Genomic DNA, 20,012 nt, shown 5'->3' on the forward strand with positions numbered 1-20,012 from the left:
TATTTAAGAGGACCTGTCATGTTTTTTTTCTAATTACAAAGGATGTTTACATTCCTTGTAATAGGAATAAAAGTTACGCATTAAAAAAAAAAGAACAGAGTAAAAAATAAAAATAAAAGGTAAAATAAATAAGAACATTTTTTAAATTTAAATGCACCTCGTGCCGTTGAGCTTGTGCGTAGAAGCGAACGCATACGTGAGCATATGAAAATGGTGTTCAAACCAAACATGTGAGGTATTGCTGCGATCGGTTAACCAAGAGAAATAATTCTAGCCCTCCTCTAGACCTCCTCTGTAACTCAAAACATGCAACCTGTAGAATTTTTTAAATGTCGCCTATGGAGATTTTTAAGGGTAGGAGTTTGTAGCCATTCCACGAGCAGACGCAATTTTGTAGCATGAAATGTTGGGTATCAATTTCTTCAGCAGAACATTATCTTTCGCAATAAAAAAAATTGGACTAACGTTACTGTTGTCTTATATTTTAGTTCAAAAAAAGTTTTAATTTTTTCCAAAAACAGTGTGCTTGTAAGACTGATGCGCAAATACGGTGTGACATAAAGTATTGCAATGACAGCCATTTTATTCTCTAGCGTCTTAGAAAAAATATGTATAATGTTTGGGAGTTCTAAGTAATTTTCTAGCAAAAAAAATGTTTTCAACTTGTAAACAGCAAATTTCAGAAAGAGGCATGGTCGATCCTTAAAGTGGAGGTTCACCCAAAAAATACATTTTTAACATTACATTCAGCCGAGTTGTCCTAATGACAATCGGCTGTTTTTTTTTCGTACATAACTTATTTTCACCACTGCTTTCGGGTATGTCTTCTGCGGGACTGGGCATTCCTATCTGATTGACAGGCTTCCGACCGTCGCATACTACGCGTCACGAATTGCCGAAGGAAGCCAAAAGTCGGTGCGCAGGCGCGTGACGCGTAGTATGCAACGATCGGAAGCCTGTCAATCAGACAGGAACGCCCAGTCCCGGAGAAGACATACCCGGAAGCGGTGGTGAAATAAGGTATGTACGGGGAAAAACAAACAAAAAGACAGCCGATTGTCATTAGGACAACTCAGCTGAATGTAATGTTTAAAATTTATTTTTGGGTGAACCCCCGCTTTAAGTGGTTAAGGTCATATGACAGTGCTTTCCTTCTATCTACGAGTGTTCTCTGCAGCAGTATGCGCAAAACACACTGCACGAAATGATAATTTCTACACTCTGGCTCAGATTCCCAAAGAAGTTACGCCGGCGTATCTCGAGATGCGTGGCGTAAGTGTAAATATGTGCCGTCGTATCTATGCGCCGTACCCACAGAACCAGATACTCCTGAAAATATGCTTCTTCCGATCGGCGTAACTTTTGTACGCTGGCGTAGCGTAGGCGCATATTTACGCCGAGAGCATCCTGCGCACCCATTGATTTCCTATTCAAATATGCAAATGAGGGAGATGCGCCGATTCCCGAACGTACGACCGCCGACGCAGGCTACGCGCGGTGCGCGTAAGCTGTACATCCGGTCTAAACTTGCCCCTCATAAAGCAGGGGCAACTTTGCACCAGACGTGTGCAGGTCAGCTGGAGAGCAGCTTCAGCAGCACCGTTACGGGCGAGCTGAGCAACCACACTTGCAGGACAAGACTTCTGTATGCCAACATGCCAGGAGCAGGCATGGTCATAGCACAACTAGTGTGCGCCCAGGCGCTTAGAAGGAGAAGGAGGAGGGCACAGGAGCGGATATACCGAAGGCGCATAAACATCTTTGGCATGGGGGATTCGGAGGTGTATCGCATCTTCAGATTCAACACTGATGCCATCCAGGAAATAGCCACAATCCTGCATGATGACATCACCAGCCAGACACACCTCTCACATGCAGTGCAGTCACTGGTCAAGGTACTGGCAACACTGCATTTCCTCGCCAGTGGATCTTTTCAAAGAACAAGTGGAGTCGTGGCTGGGATGTCACAAACCAGCATGAGCAGATGTGTGCACCAGGTTGTCCCCGCAATCCTCAGACGCATGTCCCACCACATCATCAGACCCACCCAGGAGCATCAGCGGAATAAGGCAAGGGCGGATTTTGTTAGAATTGCAAGATTCCCACGCACCGTGGGGGCCATTGATTGTACACATGTGGCACTACAGCACCCCCGTGACACAGAGTTCATATACCGCAATCGGAAGCATTGACATTCCATCAACGTACAGGTGATAGTCGATGCCCAAGGCCTCGTATGGCACGTCCGTGCCAAACACCCCGGGTCCAGCCATAACAGCTACATATACCGTCAAAGCACCATCCCAACAGAATTTGAACAGAACATGTATGGAGACAGCTGGCTGGTTGGTGAGTGTCATGGGAGTCAGGCATGACTGTCCGAACCCATGATACAGACATCATGAGGGGAACATGCATGACTAAAATCCTCCTGTCTTTTCCCTTCCAGGTGACTCTGCATATGCACTTGGACCCATCTCATGACTCCATTCCGGAATCCCCAAACCCCAGGAGAGGAAAGATACAATGCTGCATACATAAGTACCCGTGGAGTGGTGGAACGCACATTTGGCATCCTGAAGTCCCGTTTCCGATGCCTGAATAAGTCTGGGGGGACCCTGTTGTATTCCCCAAACTTTGTGTGCCAGATCATCGGTGCATGTTGCATTCTGCACAACTTCGCTGAGAGAAGGGGCCTGGAGATTGACCTACGTGACGACCTGACCCCTGAACCAGACAGTCCCCCCCTAACTGAGGATACCCCGTCTTCTGAGGGAGCAGCAGTCAGGAGATGCCTCGTGGAACGCATCTTTACACGTTAAACACACACATTAATCATGGCACAATGAGAATGCACGCATACACACCACTGTGGTCCCTAGCACACACACCCCACATCCTCATCACATTGGATTAGACCAAAGTACACCGCAAGGGACTTGGGAGCAGCAACGCCACGCCAAGGCTCCAATTATGTTGCTGTACATTCATACACCATTCACATGGCAGAGGGTGACACCCCTTTGCTGGCAGGAGTGACACCCCCCATTCACACACCAGTCACACTAATCTGCACGCCTCACCGTGTGCATTATGAATAAAAATAAATAAACACTCTTCACCAGAGCAATAATAAAAATAAATAAACACTCTTCACCAGAGCAATAATAAAAATAAATAAATACTCTTCACCAGAGCAATTATAAAAAAAAACGAATTGCCCTGGCTGCTGCCATGCCCACGGCCACGGCTCCTCAACTGCCTGGTTGAGGGGGGTGAACTCAGGCAGAGGAGCATCCACCGGGGCTGGAGGCCTGCCCTCTAATGCGACCGCTATCCGTCTCAGGAGGTTGTTGGTCTCCGTCTGGACTCCCACAATGGCAGCTGTGTGGCCCTGGACGGACTCATTTAGGGTCCGCACCTCTGCCACAAGGGTAGCCGTGGTGGTCTGTAGATCCCGCAAACAGAAGATTGTTGCAGTGGTATTGCCTGCAACGTCCTGCAGAACATCTGTGATGTGTCCCCTGTCTCCAAGGCTGTCGGCCACTCTACTCAGGTCCTGGGCCATCGCACCCATAAGGCGGGTCTGTGTGTCCTGGGCAGTGGTCAGGGTCACAGGCAGGAATTCGGGTACCCCCCTGGTTTTCCTCGTTGCCTTCCTGGGTCCACGAGAGGCTTCAGGCGTGGCATAGGGGGAGGGATTAGAGGGAGTGGGTGGGTTGGGGATGGAGACAGAGGGATTAGAGGGAGTGGGTGGGTTGGGGATGGAGACAGAGGAAATTGGGGATCGTGGGCTTGATGTCCGGGATGGACCAGTCAAGGTAGACGAATCCTCCTGGAAGAGTGACAGTGACACCTTCTCCCCCAAATGCTCCGCATCTTGAATGACCTCCTCAATAGAGGTCTGGCCACCACTCTCCTCCACCAATGCCGCTTGCCTTCCCTGGGGGTCAGGGGCATCTTCATCAGATGAAGAGGGTGTGGGACGGGCAGGGGCAGAATCATCAAGGGATGGTGTGGGACGGGCAGGGGCATCTTCATCAGGGGATGGTGTGGGATGGGCAGGGGCACGAGACGGCCCAGCTCCCTCCTGGACATCTGCCAATGACACAAAACATTCACATGTTGGTGGACCCACACACTTGTCACATATTCCCTTCCCCCCTCACATGCTACACACCAGATAGTAGAATAAAAACACCCTTACCTGTCCTCAAGGGCGGGTGAACTGAATCATAGCACCGGCATTCCCTCCACTTGCACCCTGGTAAGGCAGCGTGCAACAACCTCCTCCTCAGCATTCAGACGGACCCTGGAGGCAGGTCCCCCACCAGTGCCCCTGGCATGGCTCGCCATGAGAGCCATCTTCTCCTTCACCTTCCGGCGAAGATCATTGATCTTTTTGGCTATATGATGGGGCCTCCTCGCCTCATTGCCCACAGCATTCACCTGATCTGTGATCCTCTGAAGGATCTCGTCCCTTTTCCCCTTGCTGGTATTCTTGCTTCGGGACCCATGGAGGCGATCAAAGTGCCTCTCCATGCCAGCAAGAATTATGGCTTTCTCATCACGAGAGAAATTTTTTTTGCGGCTCCTAGAACGCTCAGCAGACATGTCTCCAATCTGTGCAAAAGTAATAACACCAAACCAAAACAAACAGGTGTACTTTTGCACTCGACGGGTGCATGTCTAGGCGTATTTATGCCCTGGGCGTAAACAGTGGGCCGGCGTAACTCACGAATCACGCCAGGCGTAGTTGTGCGCATGCGCATAGGGGCGGGGGACACACGATCATGTGACGGCACATGTGCCGTCCGTTCGGCCCTTCATTTGCATGGGGTCACGGTTCATTTAAATGGATCACGCCCACTTCCTTCCTACTTTGACTTACGCCGACTTACGCCGACGAATTTACGCTGCGCCGGCGCAAAAATGAACACTTCTGATTCGAGAATACGGAGCTTGCCTCTCTAAGTTACATCGGCGTAACGCATCAGAGATGCGCTACGCCGGCATAAAGATGCACCGATGTACGAGAATCTGGGCCTCTGTCTATATTTTATAAATAAAATGTAGGTGTGGAATATTACCATCTATGTCCTGCAGTGTGTAAAGAGGAAACACAGCAGGTCTCCATATATAGGCCCTTTAGTTAATGATATATATCATATAAAATGTGGCACAGATTTTCTAGTTATTAACCACTTCAGCCCCGGACTATTTTGCTGGTCAATGACTGGGCCACTTTTTGCAATTCTGCAATGCGTCGCTTTAACTGACAATTGCGCAGTCTTTGCGACGTGGCTCCCAAACAAAATTGGCGTCCTTTTTTTCCCACAAATAGAGCTTTCTTTTGGTGGTATTTGATCACCTGTTTTTATTTTTTGCGCTATAAACAAAAATAGAGCGACAATTTTGAAAAAAAATATATATTTTTTACTTCTTGTTGTAATAAATATCCCCCAAAAATATATAAAAAATATTTTTTTTCCTCAGTTTAGGCCGATACGCATTCTTCTACATATTTTTGGTAAAATATATTGCAATAAGTGTTTATTGATTGGTTTGCAAAAGTTATAGCGTCTACAAAATAAGGGATAGTCTTATGGCATTTTTATTAATATTTTGTTTTTACTAGTAATGGCGGCGATCAGCGATTTTTATCGGTACTGCGACCTTATGGCGGACACTTCGGACACTTTTGACACATTTTTGGGACCATTGGCATTTTTATAGAGATCAGTGCTATAAAAATGCATTGATTACTGTAAAAATGTCACTGGCAGGGAAGGGGTTAACACTAGGGGGCAAGGAAGGGGCTAATTATGTTCCCTAGGTGTGTTCTAACTGAAGGTGGGGTGGGACTGACTAGGGGAAATGACAGATCATTGTTCATACAATGTATGAACAGACAAACAGTAATTTCTCCGTGTCAAATATATCTTTATTATGCTTAAAGTAAGTTAAACATGAAGCATACATGTGTTACAATATAATGGTGGTTAGTATGTCGCAAAATTAACACATAGTATCATCTTCATATGCGTTACAAGAAACAATTATTAGCCAGTCACTTTCCATTAACAATTTGAAACAGTTTCAGCAACTAATACAGCAATGTATAAAAATTATATTAGTAATTACATTGGCTGATGAGTAAATTATAAAAGACAATACTACCTTATTTAAGATAACAATATCAATTATCAACTAGTAAAGTCTAGAATTCCTAGCCTTTTCAAAGCTAATGGTAGGTCCATGGTTGAACCCCCTTATACAAATCAGATCGAAAAAAGGGGTAACAAAAAGTAAAAATAAAGGAGGGGAATAGGAAGTGGGGAGGGGGACAAGAAAGGAAGTCTGCAGGGATGGGTCCTTGTTCGACACCAAAGTGGGAACATACGACGGTTATGGTCATGAAGGAAAGCTACCATGGCAGTAATACATGTTCATTAAAATGGTCTGGAAATACATATTGTATCCATGGGGCCCATAGTGATTCAAAGTTGGTGAGCGTGTCCGTATCTAACGCATCCATTTTGGCATGTGTCATAGCAACATTCATTCTGTTCATCGTTTCAGTCGTTGAGATACGTGATGTCTTCCAGGCTTTTGCTATGGTCTGTTTGGCTGCCGTAAAAAGTTGCGTTAGTAATCTAAATTGTGCGTGTGTTAGAGTATCGGGCTTCAGATTTAAAAGTGCCATTTTAGGTTCTGGGGGTATGTTCAAATCAGTTAGTGCATTTACCATCTTAAAAATTTTGTTCCAAAATTTCTTTATTATCGGACACGTCCACCAAATATGAAAGTATGTACCCTCAGTGCTGCAATCCCGAAAACAAAGACCATCATAATCTAAGGCATATTTAGCTATCCTATTCGGTACCAAGTACCATATAGACAGTACCTTATAGTTCGTTTCCTGCGCTAAAACATTCGAGGAGGCCGACTTAGTGTTCCGCCATATTTGGCACCATTCCGAGGTACTTAGTTCCTTACCCAAGTCGATCTCCCATTTCAGTACATAGGGTAATTTTGTTGAGGTATCAATGGATAGTGACTGTACGTATAACGTCGAAATCACACCTCTAACATGCGGATTATCTTTACAAATGTATTCGAAGGGGGTTATTAGATTAGTCTGCATCGCGGAAGTTACCTGGGTTTCCACAAAATTTTTTATTTGGAGGTATCTAAATAATTCTGATGAAGGGATATCATATTTTTTACATATTGTTGGAAAAGACATAATACCAGAGGAATCCAAAAAATTATAAATATAAATACAGTCCTTCCTAACCCATGCCTTGAATGTATTAGGATAGATCCATGCCGGATAGAATGCTGGATTTTTGTAAAAGGATAGCAGTGGGTTAAGAGGGGACACCAATGAATATTTAGATTTATAATTATCCCATATCGAGAGAGAGTGTCTAATAATGGGATTGTCAATTTTCTTACGTAGTCTGGGAGGAATCCATAACAAATTAGCTATAGGGATGGGATCACATTAAGTTGCCTCAATTGCCACCCATAGTGGTGTTTCCTTTTTAGCGTGATATTTAGCCAGGGTAGATATTTGCGCTGCCCTGTAATAATTCGTAAAATTTGGAACCCCTAGCCCTCCCCGTGTTCTGGGGAGATACAAGATTTGCATTTTTAATCTGGGTCTAGATGTTCCCCATATAAAGGTTGACATTCTTTTTTGTAGTGCCCTCAAAAAATAAGCCGGTATCGGACTCGGAAGCACTCTAAAAAGGTATAAAAATGTTGGCAATATCGTCATCTTGATCGCATTGATCTTACCCATCCAGGACAATGGGAGCTGGGACCAAAATCCAATCAATTTCGTTACTTGTTTCAGGAGCGGAGGGTAGTTATAAGTGAACAAGTCAGATGTGTTTGCTGTAACTTGTGCTCCTAAATAAGGGATGCTTTTTTCAGACCAAAGAAACGGTAGACCTACTTTTGCTGCACTTAATTCCATAGCTGAAAGAGATATATTTAAAGCTACACATTTCTTGGGGTTAATAGCTAGACCTGAAAACGATGCAAATTTGGTAAGTATTGGGATGAGATTTGGACCAGTGACTTGAGGTGATGAAAGAAATAGGAGTATGTCATCTGCAAACATGCATAGTTTGTGCTTGTATCCCCCTAACTCTATGCCTAATATAGTAGGGTCAGATCTAATTTTTTGTGCAAGTGGCTCTATGAGAAGGGCAAACAATAACGGGGATAGTGGGCAACCTTGACGCGTTCCTCTTCTGACCTCAAACACGTCTGACTTGTATCCCGCATACTTAACATATGCTCTCGGGTTATTATATAATGCCAAAATCCAATTAATAAAGTTAGGACCAAAGCCCCATTTCTGTAGTGTAAACTCCAAGTATGCCCAGGACACAGAGTCAAACACCTGCCTGATATCCAAAGAGAGAAAACATGCCGGTATACCCCTTTTTTTAGCTATGTGTGCTAAGAGACACGCTCTGCGGACATTATCACCTGCTTGTCTTGAAGGCATAAAGCCTACCTGATCACGATTTATAAGATTACCGATAAAACCGTTTAAACGAGTGGCCAAAATTTTGCCTAATAATTTTATGTCTACGTTGAGCATAGATATGGGCCTATAATTAGTACATAGCGTGTCATCTGAATGTGGTTTGGGAATCATACAGACCGTTGCTAACAAAGATTCAGGCCTGAAAGTTTTCTGTTCTAACAAGTTGTTGAAGGCCTCGGCTAGTCTGGGTGATAGTAAGTCAGAAAAGGTTTTAAGATAATTCGCCGAGAACCCATCAGGCCCCGGCCTTTTATTAAGTTTCAGTTCATGAATGGCCAAAGCAACCTCATCTTTCGTAATGGGTTCTTCCAATTGTATTTTCTGCAATTGACTTAATTGTGGAAGGTCAACATGAGCAAAAAAGGTGTTTGCTTCCGAAGTATTAAATTCTGTGGATTCCGAGTAAAGAGTCTTCAAATGTGAGCTAAATTTTTGTACTATCTTAAGAGGATTACTGGAAAACATCTGATTAGCTATTTTTAATTTTATGGGTTTATAGTTTTTATCAAGTTTATTAAGGGCTCTGGCTAAATATGCTCCTGGCTTATTGGCTTGTTTATAAAAAGTATGTCTTGATCTATTAAGAGTCCTATTCGCTGCATCAGTTAAGAATAGATCGTATTCTAAGCGCGCTTTGTCGAGTCGAGATCGATTAGCGTGAGAGTGGTGACTTTGAAGGGCCTGAAATGCTGCATTATATTCCGCTTCTAGTTTATTTGCCATCAAAATCCTTTCTCTTTTTAGAATCCCTATTTGTCGTTGGAATACTCCTCTGAGGACCGGTTTGTGAGCTTCCCATAACGTAATCGGGGATATTTCTGGACTAGAATTGATATCAAGATATTCTTTCAGTGCTTGTTTAGTCACTGGGCAATGAGCAGGGTGTTTTAGAAGTATCTCAGGAAGGTACCAGGTAGGATCACGGTTTTTCGGAATAGTAGAAGCTATTGTAGTAAATACCGCATCGTGATCCGACCAAGGGATGGGTACTATACTGGAACCTAATATTTCTGGAGCCATACCAATTGTCACAAATATGTGATCAATTCGACTGAATGATTGGTGTGGATGTGAAAAGTGCGTGTAGTTTCGTTTAGTGGGGTTATGCTCTCTCCAAGTGTCCACTAAGTTGTTTTTAGCCAATAAAGTGGAAAGGGAGCCTGTATTCGTATGTTTAGGCGGGACATAGGGGGATTTATCCAGAAATGGGAGAAGGACTTGATTAGAGTCCCCACAAATGAGGAGAGTCCCCCTTTTGTGTGTGTTAAGCATTTGAAATAGATGTGATAAGAATGGTACTGGGTTGAGATTTGGAGCATAATAAGAAACTATTGTGATCTCCGAATCAAGCACCTGACCTATTAATATGAGGTATCTACCCTGCGGATCTTTTATTTCCGTTCGTAAAGTGAATGGAGTGGTACGATGGAATGCAATTAGTGTGCCCCGTTTTTTAACTGAGGCTGAGGCAGTATAGACTTGAGGGTATGAGGGGTTGAAATATTTAGGAGTTGTGCTTGTAGTAAAGTGGGTCTCCTGCAAACAGACTATATGGGCTTTTTTAGCCTGAAACGTTCTAAACGCCTTAGTTCTTTTCTGTGGTACATTCAATCCCTGTACATTCAGCGATAATACGTTTAGTGGTGCCATGATAGTTTTACCTCACTGCTCATCTTACCATTACAAATCGAGGAACAGCTGACCGACCCAATCCCTGCAGACTTAGGGATGGAAAAAGGAAAGAAAACTGTAGGGTATTTAACCTTGAAAGGGGAGGAAAACACAAAAAAAGTTAGGAAATATACATTCAACATCAGACCAATAATGTCCATCGTGTTTACCCGTGACGGGGCGAAACCGCCCCCGCCAGGGGAAAAGGGGATCCCATCAATTCCCCGCAAATTAGTGCGGGGAACCGAGAAGATCATTAAGGAGCACAAGTAGTTTCCGTGAGGTGGAAGACCGTCGGGCGAATGTACAAGTGTTCACCTGTAATAGATGCTAATACACGGTATAGCCGTGTTACCATTGCATATGGGACACTGCTAAGGACCCTTTATCTAATAAGTGAGTGAAAAGTGTGTGCAGAGACAAAATATCCTTAGTTAAACAGACTAAGGGAATATACATATGTAAGGGGGAAAAGGAAGAAAAAAGAAATAAGTCAACCTGTGTGCAGTGCACAAAAAAAAGGTCAAATATGTCTGTGCATTCTACCCGCACAGGATCTATTGTATTGTACTATAGTACATGTGGGAGTGGAACTTTTAACTCAACCATATATTAAATAAAGTATCTATACTACATATAACTAATCATAACAGATTCTATATTTCTTGGTTTGCCACTCAATTAGGAGCAGAACGAGCTGCCAATGCATGAGGGGGAACAATATGATGTAAAATACAAGTAATGTAATTAGAAATTAATAAAAATTAATAAAAGAGCTTGTTTAAGGAGGATCTTATAATGCGTCTTAAGGAGTAAGAAACAATAGCTGTCAGCAGGTGTATAAGGTGCCTTACTGCGGGCACATCTGGCTTTAATGCCTCACCCCTCCCTCCGCCCCGCCAATTGGCAAGGGGGAGGGAAAAGGCCACAATGCAGGAGGAAGGATGGTTTAAGAATGTTGTGTAATGAAAGATTAAGATGGAAATAGAGAGATAAAAAGAAATCAAAATCTATCAACAAATCAACAAACTAAAGTTGTTGAGCAAAAAAGAGAGGAAAGAGGAGCGGAAGATTTGATCCGCAAAAGATGGTAAAAATAAAAATCCAATTAGAGCAAAAGGGAAAAAGTAAAAGCAGATAAAGAAGAAACAGTTAAGAAAAACTGAAATGAAAATAAAAATAAATATAGAAATAAGAATGAAAAAACAAAAATAAAACTAAAAATCATCCTGTTGTAGGTTCTGTCTGTTTTCCCTTCATCTCTCTAGGCAGTCTTATGAGCATGAGAGAAAAATAATCATAAAGTTTTCCAAAGATTAATCAGTCCATGGTATCCTCTTGATCTTGGGGCTGAGGTACAAACCGGCCACGCTTGTTTGTATGATGTATGCCATTATTCTTCTCATGTGGAGTGGTGCCATTACGGGATGATGCTGATGCTGTGCGTCTGCGTGAGGAGCTGTGTGTATTACTGATGTCAATGATCTTTAGATCAATTAAGGCTTGGTGCAACTGATCTGGTGTCCTACACATTATTTTAGCTCCCTGGAATGTAAATCGTAATGAAAAGGGGAACCCCCATTGGTATTTGATATTTCGTTGTTGCAGTTCCACTAAAAGGGGCTTCATAGCGCGTCTTTTGGTGATAGTCAGCTGTGATAAGTCAGCGAATATTTGAAAAGTATGGCCTTGAAATATGAGATTACCTTTCGCCCTAGCTGCTTCCAAAACCTGCTCCTTTGACCTGTAGTAATGGAATTTAGCTATTATGTCCCTAGGGGGGCCATCCGTTTTTTTAGGGGCTAATGCTCTGTGAATCCTATCAAATTTCAGTCTCTGAACATCAAGTCCTGGTACTAATTCCTGACATAACGCCATGATGGTACCTGAGAGGTCAAGAACAGACTCTGGAAGTCCCCTAAATCTTAAATTCGATCTTCTGGCGCGGTTTTCAAAATCTTCCAATTTACTATGGAGTTCCATGTTTTCTTCCTTCAATATATCTATTTCTGACTGACAATCCTGCGTATAAACTTCTATTTCATCCATTTTTGCCTCCAGAGTTTCAGTGCGGCTACCTAGGTCTCTAATTTCCTTAGTCAGGTTTGTGGTAATCTGTTCTGAGGTGCGTTGCAGTGCCTTATTGAGCATTCTCTCAAATTGCTTTAGGATCTCTGAGGGGACAGTGGCATTTATTGTAGGTAATTGCGTTAATGTAGACATATTATCCTCCTCACTGTCTGTGCTCAGGACACTGAAGGATGCTGATGGCTTTTTTCCCTGTGACAAGCGCTGCTTGCTATTCCCTGCAGCGCTTGTCTCTGAGGTACCTGAGGTGAATGGCGCCTTTTTCACTGAGCCCTTTGGCTGCTGTGCTGCGCTGACAGGGTTAGATTTCCCTTTATTCCTGGCACCCCCGAGTACCATTTTGGTTTGAAAGGCTTCTCCTCACCTCCAGGGATGATATCCAGCTGGTCCCAGCGATGTGCGGTGATTAAAAATACTAATTCACCCGCGATCCATCCACCCCACGGAGCGGAGCTCTAGTGCCGCATTACCGTGCAGCTAGACCCCGCGCATGCGCTCTCCAAACAGTCATTTCTCACACAGCTCCCGGTTCTCGCTCTGTAACGAGCGATTGCTGGTGCCCGGCGGAGATCGCGCCCGCCGGGCACGCACGTCGGCACTAGGGGCGAGCCCCTAATGGCTGGAATGCGAAATTACGTATACCTACATGATTTGTCGCAGCCGAGCCGACCTGTCGCCGTATAACTGAACTGCTAAAGCTTAGTATAAAAAAATCTTTAAAACTCATCTTAGATTTATTTGCCAATAGCAGACTTACTCCCTACATGTGTATTTTTTGACAATATTGTAACATTTCAGGTTGGTAATTATGCTGCTAATTATGTTGTATGTAATATGTTTTATGGGTTATGCAAAGGAGCAAGGAAATGGTCAGTAATTACAAGTGGAGGTCTTTGAAAATGATGCTATGAACATATATTTTGTGAGCACCTTTTCAGCCAGAGGCACATTACAACATTAGACAAGCCTGTTCACGAATCAGCTGAATGAGTTCCAGTTAAGAAAGATAAAGAAGAATAGCAAAAGAGCAAAACAAGCTGAAGAACGACACGTTAGAAATTACTTCTACTTTTCTACTTTTGCACCTCATGGACAAGTTGGAGTGATTGTGTACCCAACACCACATCCCAATCATAATTGTTTTATACCAACACACATGACCACCTGGGATATCAAAAAAAGACTTTCAGCAGGGAATACGTATATCCTGAAAAAGGAAATGCATTTAATGTATTTGCACCATCAAAGTAGACTTAAAGGGGTGTTCCAGTAATTTTTTTATGTTTATTAAAAGTCAGCAGCTACAAAAAGTGTAGCTGCTGGCTTTTAATAAACATACACTCACCTGCTCCACGTTCCAGCGACGCGCCGGCCGGGGCTCCGCTCCTCTCCCCCCCTCTCCGGTCGGCGTCTTCATTCCAAGTGTGGGCACCCGGCCGTGAAAGCTTTCGGCTTCACGGCCGGGCACCCACTGCGCATGCCCGAGCGTCACTGCGCATGCGCGAGCGGCGCTGCGCCATCCAATTGGACAGGCGATCACCTACAGGGAGGGGCTGCAGAAAGGCGATTAGACTATTCGCCTTAGCAGCCCCTCGGCGGGAAGGAGGAAGTGGGACAGGAAGTCCCACTCCTCCTGAAGCCCCCCCTCCCCCCCAAAAAAATTACATGCCAAATGTGGCATGTAAGGGGGCGAGGAGTGGATTAAGCAGAAGTTCCACTTTTGGGTGGAACTCCGCTTTAAATTGCCCCCTTCCTTAAAATGTAAGTAAACCCATCCAATCGTTTTGAGCCAAGGAAGATGCCATCTTTGCCTCTGTTTAATCTACAAATGCCATGATGCTGCACATGTGATCAGTTATGACACCAGCCATTGGATGGTTTGACAGTTTGGTTGAGAGAACAACCAATGGGAGTATTACATTTCTGGAAAGTGCTGGAAATGAAACTGTTTTATGGATGGGTTTACTTTCGCTTTAAAGAGGAAGTAAATCCTGCTGGGTTTTACTTCCTCTTTTGCTCACAGCAAAGCCTGCAAATGAGACTTACTTCCTTGCATACTAGCCCATTATGTGCCACTTACCTGCAAAAGAATCCAGCAATGTCCCCAGTGTTGGCAGCGTCCATCTTCTGGCCCCTCTTCCTTCCGGGCCACGGACTGTGATTCGCCGGAGCCGTGTGACGTCACTCCTGCGCATGTGCACGGGAGCCATGATTAACAGCACAGGCTAGGGAAGAAACGGCACTTTGTTTTGTTTCTTCCTCGTGCATGCAGCGCTGGGATTTTCGGCGAACTACAAGGGAAATATCTCCTAAACGGTGCACTTTTAGGAGATATGTCCACTACCTATAGGTAAGCCTTATTCTAGGCTTACCTATAGGTAGATGTCCAAAAAGTGGGTTTACAACCACTTTAATTATAATTAGATGTAAGGCCTCTTTCACACTAGGCAGACTCCATCGCAGCGGAGTCCACCAGCTCCTGCCAGCTCAGTGGGAGATCTCTCTGTGGATCTCTGCTGAGCCAGTGGATGACAGGTCCCTCTCTGCTCACTATGGGGCTTGTGCAGTGCCGCTGTCTCCTGGCTGTCCGCCATGGACGGATGGCGACGTATCGCCATCCGTCCGACGCTCCATAGAGATGTATGGAGCGGCAGTTCAGGTCCGCCGACAAATATGACAGGAGGACCTGAATGGTCCGACAATGTGAAAGGGGCCTATTGTTCATTAAAAAAGATAAGAATCACTTTCCCATCTTCTAAGAGCACTTGGAGGGTGTTCTGGATAGGATGTTTAATGCTATTTCCTTGATGAATATTCAGTAAGTAGTATAGTTGATTTTTGGGTAGGATTCCTTCTAAAACAAGACAATAACATATAAGCCACAGTCTTAACTAAAACAGTATCCAATTGCAATTGCCCCAAAACATGGCATGTAATTACTTTACAAGCCAACAGAAAAATCCAGAATCAGGTAAGCAATAAAAAACAGAGAAAGAGATGTCATCATGAGTAATGGACATTTCTAAGTGACCTATTGTAGGATAGAGTACAGACAAGAATCTATTAGGTAAACGGCCTAGCTATACATTATATATAATAATCAGCAGCTGTCGAATGTGCAAACCTTGTTCCAGGATGTAGGAAACATTGTCTGGGTCTAATTGCCTCAAAAATAATGCATGTGAATTTTTTTTTTTTTATGTTAGTGCTGTGGATTACAAACTGTATTGCTGTTGTCATACAGAGCACAATGGTTCAGATCGCCATTGACTCAAAGAATCTTCACATCCAAAGCAACCAGAAGTGCTTCCCCCACCCACTACTGTGACCTGTAGTGACGGATATTTTGGATGTAAAAATTCTATGAGTAACTTTGTCCAGCAACAGACTGATGATTTTTTGAGCGGGTGTCAGGAAAGGTAACTATAAAGTATCTTCTTTTGCAAAAGCTTTTTGTTTTTAACTTTTATGTTGGCTACAGGTTCACTTTAATGGACCATTAATTATAATTTGTGGTTTTACTAATAAAGCTAAGCTGCAAAGAGAACATAATAATTATGAAAATGAAACAAAGGATACTGTCTATAGAGATGGATGACATGTCAGGACACAGGAAGGTTTGGGGGGTGTTGGCAAAAAACTTTATTATCTTCTGCCATTCACAAACTGAAGAACAGCTGGTGAAAAAAATTACTTTGTATTTACTATGTGCAGTTGCCCTAGGGACTTTTAGTAAATTACTATATCACTTTCAGGTGACAGTGTTGTTTAACAGGGATTGCACTTTCTCTTTGGCAGCAAATCTTTAAAACATTATTATTCATTCTTCACAAAGCTTTTCCAAAAAGTCAAATTGTTGCTGTTATGTCAACTACCACAGAATTTCAATGTATCTTTATGGTGACTATCTGCATGAGTCAAAAAATACCATTTGAAGAACAAAAACAATAATTCTTGTTCCGCGGGGAGACGGTGTCCGGTGACCAGGTGTCATACATTGGAAAAGATTGTGCCGAAATTCCAAGATTTCTTGCTGGCAAATATGGTAATTTTGCAAAGAGGCTGGATCTGAGCTTTAACTTATTACAGTGACATACTCTGCTATGGTTGTCTGAGAAAGCCGTGTGCTTTGGCTGGTGTGTTTGGAGACTACCTAAAGGCCCTGGCTGGGTTTGGCCACAAGTACTCTATTTTAGCATATCTGGTAAGAGTCCCCCCTATTTGGTGATTCTTATTGGTGGTGGCTTTCCTTGGTGTGCTTATCATCCTGTTTCATCTGCGGTACATCACCATATGCTGTATATATATTTCTTTCATGCTCCTTGGATCTCGTATCCATCCACACAATTGGAGGAATATTATCTGGACCATCAGCGGCAGTTTTTGATAAAGACCCTTGCTGGGGGATTCCAGCTGCAAGCTTTGATTGCTTGCCCTTCTGGTAAGCGCATAGTCATTTTCATCTTTTCACTGGTGGAGGATTTTTGTTTGCTAGTCACGTTTAAAACATCACTCAACAATTTATTTAATTTGAATTATCAATATATATTTATTGTTCTTTGGACACTTATGGACACTAATTTTTTTTCAATTCAATTGTACATTTATTTTCATATTTGTTTAGCGCAACTTATCTGCTTTGTTAAGGCCATACAGGAGTTCCAGGACCTTATATAAGGGTAACATTGCCCTCTTTAGGGTCACAAGATACATTAATACCCCTCTGGTTACCCTGATCCTGTGAGTCCTCTGCCACCTCTGACAACCTGGGTTCAAACATTTTCTCCTTTAAATAGCAACAGTGAAATACACCAGAATTGATTAAAAAATAGTTTACTCAATGGGATGAAAATAAAAGGAATTAAAGAGTCAACCTAAGTTTACACCTTAAAATGTTGTCTTCAAATTTTTTTTATTAATAAGGGAACAACTATCCCTTTAAAGATTCAAATATTCAACAGTTAACACTTTAACACTCTTGGTGCTTAGATAAGTGCATATAATGCAATATAATGTGAATAGATTATAGGAGAGCAGAGGAATGGCTCTTATCAGAGTCAGACCCCTATTTATTGCTCCTTACCATATCAATGCAGAACAGCAGATAAACAAGTACAACTTTTAGCAAACAAGAACTGTATTGGAATTCAACCTGCTCTTACAGAGAGTTATTGGTGAACTGTAGCTCCCTGAGATGGAGAGGGAGGTAAAAGTAGCCCTGTGTTGCTGTGTGGCAGTCCAGTTAATCTTCAGCTAGCTCTCAGGTGTTTAATTGCATGCAAGAAATATTGGATGGCAAAGTAGTTGATCCAATAGGTTGTGTATAACCAGCAGATAATCTTCCTGTGTAAATCAAAACTGTAACTGTATTCACAGTGATCACTGTCTATGATATAGTGATACAAATCCTTGGACTAAAGATGGCAATAGGTACAAGAGACAATGGTGTCTATATACAGTGTCTATTATACTAGGCTATTGCCCACTCATCACACTGAAACAGGAGATGATGATGATCTCTCAAGAATGTGGCTCAAGGGATGACATCCCGCCCCACCGCACCACGGTTTCCACGGATCCGATATCTCTGCAGGATGAATGAAATAAGAACGGCTTCCAAGCTTCTTCCAGACAGTGAAGGGGAACTGTCTGCAGGTGTCCCTCCAGATATCCGCTGGGTAACTCTGCCAGAGCAGGCCACAACTGCAGCTCACCCTGTAACAGATTCCCTGCATGCAGATCCCAAGAGAGTGCGCCAGGCCTCAAACCTTTCCTCTTATAGTCACCCCCAGTGGTCTGTTCTTCTCCATCAGCCAGCTGGTAGTTGTAATTTCACATAATACAGCCAGAGGGCAAATCCTATCCGTATGGACTACACAACCCAAGATGCATTGCTCTGTCTCGTCTCTTGATTAAGAAAGTAACAGGACTGCCAAAACTGGAACACTAGAGGGATACAGCTCCCCCTGAAACAAAGCCATACAGCGTCTTCTGATTGCAGGAATAGATATATATCCAGCTCCTGGCTACATCAGTATAAAATTGCATCTTATTTTGTAGTGGTCACAGAGCTTAAGGATGGCCTTCAATAATCTCATGTTTAGTATCAGTTATTACATATAGATTGTAGTGTCCTCTGATGCTGTTTATGACACTAGTTTAGCAAATACTCCACTTTGAGATACCTTTCTTGCTTTATATACCAGGTAAAATGTCTTGTACATTGAGGTACATAAATGGCAAACAACATATAAACAGTGTATATATATAAAGCAGCGCTCCTATTGGAATTAATATACTATGCTATGTAAGTCCAAAGTTTATTTGGAAAAACAATGGAAAAGAAATAGTCCCAAAAAGTGATCCGTGAGAAGAGAGTAGGAATGTCTCCTGTGGAGCAGATCCAGTGATATCCTTATAACCAACACCACCACTCGTGCAATAGTCAGGTAAAACTCAGACAACGCTGGATAATGAGCGTTGTATAATAACACAAATCACAGCTTGGGGTGAATCCAATCCAATCCTCTTTAAATCTCAACTCCCATGTGAGGAAAAAGACAAATGGTGGCACATATCATAATTCCGTTTGGTTTTCATTTTAAAAAGCATAAAAAGGTAGGAATTGCACTTATAATTTAGTAGCAAAAGTCAGGTAATACATCATATAAAACGCTCATCGCTAGATCAGGTCACAGAAACGAGCATCCAGGGCGGAATCCACCGCTTGATTCAGGTTTGTTTCTCCCGCTGATAGTAGCAGCTCCAGCTATCATTAGCTTGCTTGCGACAGGTGCATTGTAGATCTGCACATTTCTTGCTCTGTTTGGTTATATTATCACTGTTTTAATTTATAATTTCATTATTATAAGCACTATCTGTCTACCTAAGCGCTGAGTATTTGGGAAGGCCTGTCTGTTTTAGTTTACACATTGAGGTACAGCTTACAGAAACCTCTTTCCAGTTCTTACTCAGTGCCACCCAGTGTTAATTTTGTCAATGAAATTAACATCATTTTAGTTGACTAAAATACAACTAAAACAATTTAGATGACTAAAATACGGGTAAAAATAACAATTGTATTTTAGTCAAAAGCCTATAACTAAAACTAAATAAAAATTTGACATCAAAATAACACCACACTACCATAATAAGTATAAGTAGGGGGCATCAACTAAGCTGCTGAAAGGAAGAAAAAAATTATTAGAATATTTATTTATTTTCTTATTATTTAATGTTGGTAATATATTCAGGTAATATGTGCAATGGCATTACAGCCAATAGAGTTTTTGGTGTTTTTTAGATTTTAATGTTGCGCTTCTGTTTGTCAAAAATAAATATAATAAATAAATATATATTTTTGTTTGTTTATAAAATGTGGTTTTATTTATGAAGACGTTCTATATCACAATGGCTAAATCTTTGTCTGTAGTTAATCTTAATATCATAAATAATAACATATTATTCAATGTTCACCCCAGGACTATATAATGAGTTTGTAAATTCTAAAGAAATGCTTCAATAATAGATTACATTTTAACTAAACACATTCGACTTTAGTCAACTAAAATGTACTGGAGGTTTAAGTTGACTAAAATAAGACTAAAACTACTCAGATGACTAAAATACGACTAAAACTAAAATGGCATTTTAGTCAAAAGACTATGACTAAAACCAAATCGAA

Source organism: Rana temporaria, chromosome 10 (genome assembly GCF_905171775.1).
Source record: "Rana temporaria chromosome 10, aRanTem1.1, whole genome shotgun sequence".
NCBI lineage: Eukaryota > Metazoa > Chordata > Amphibia > Anura > Ranidae > Rana > Rana temporaria.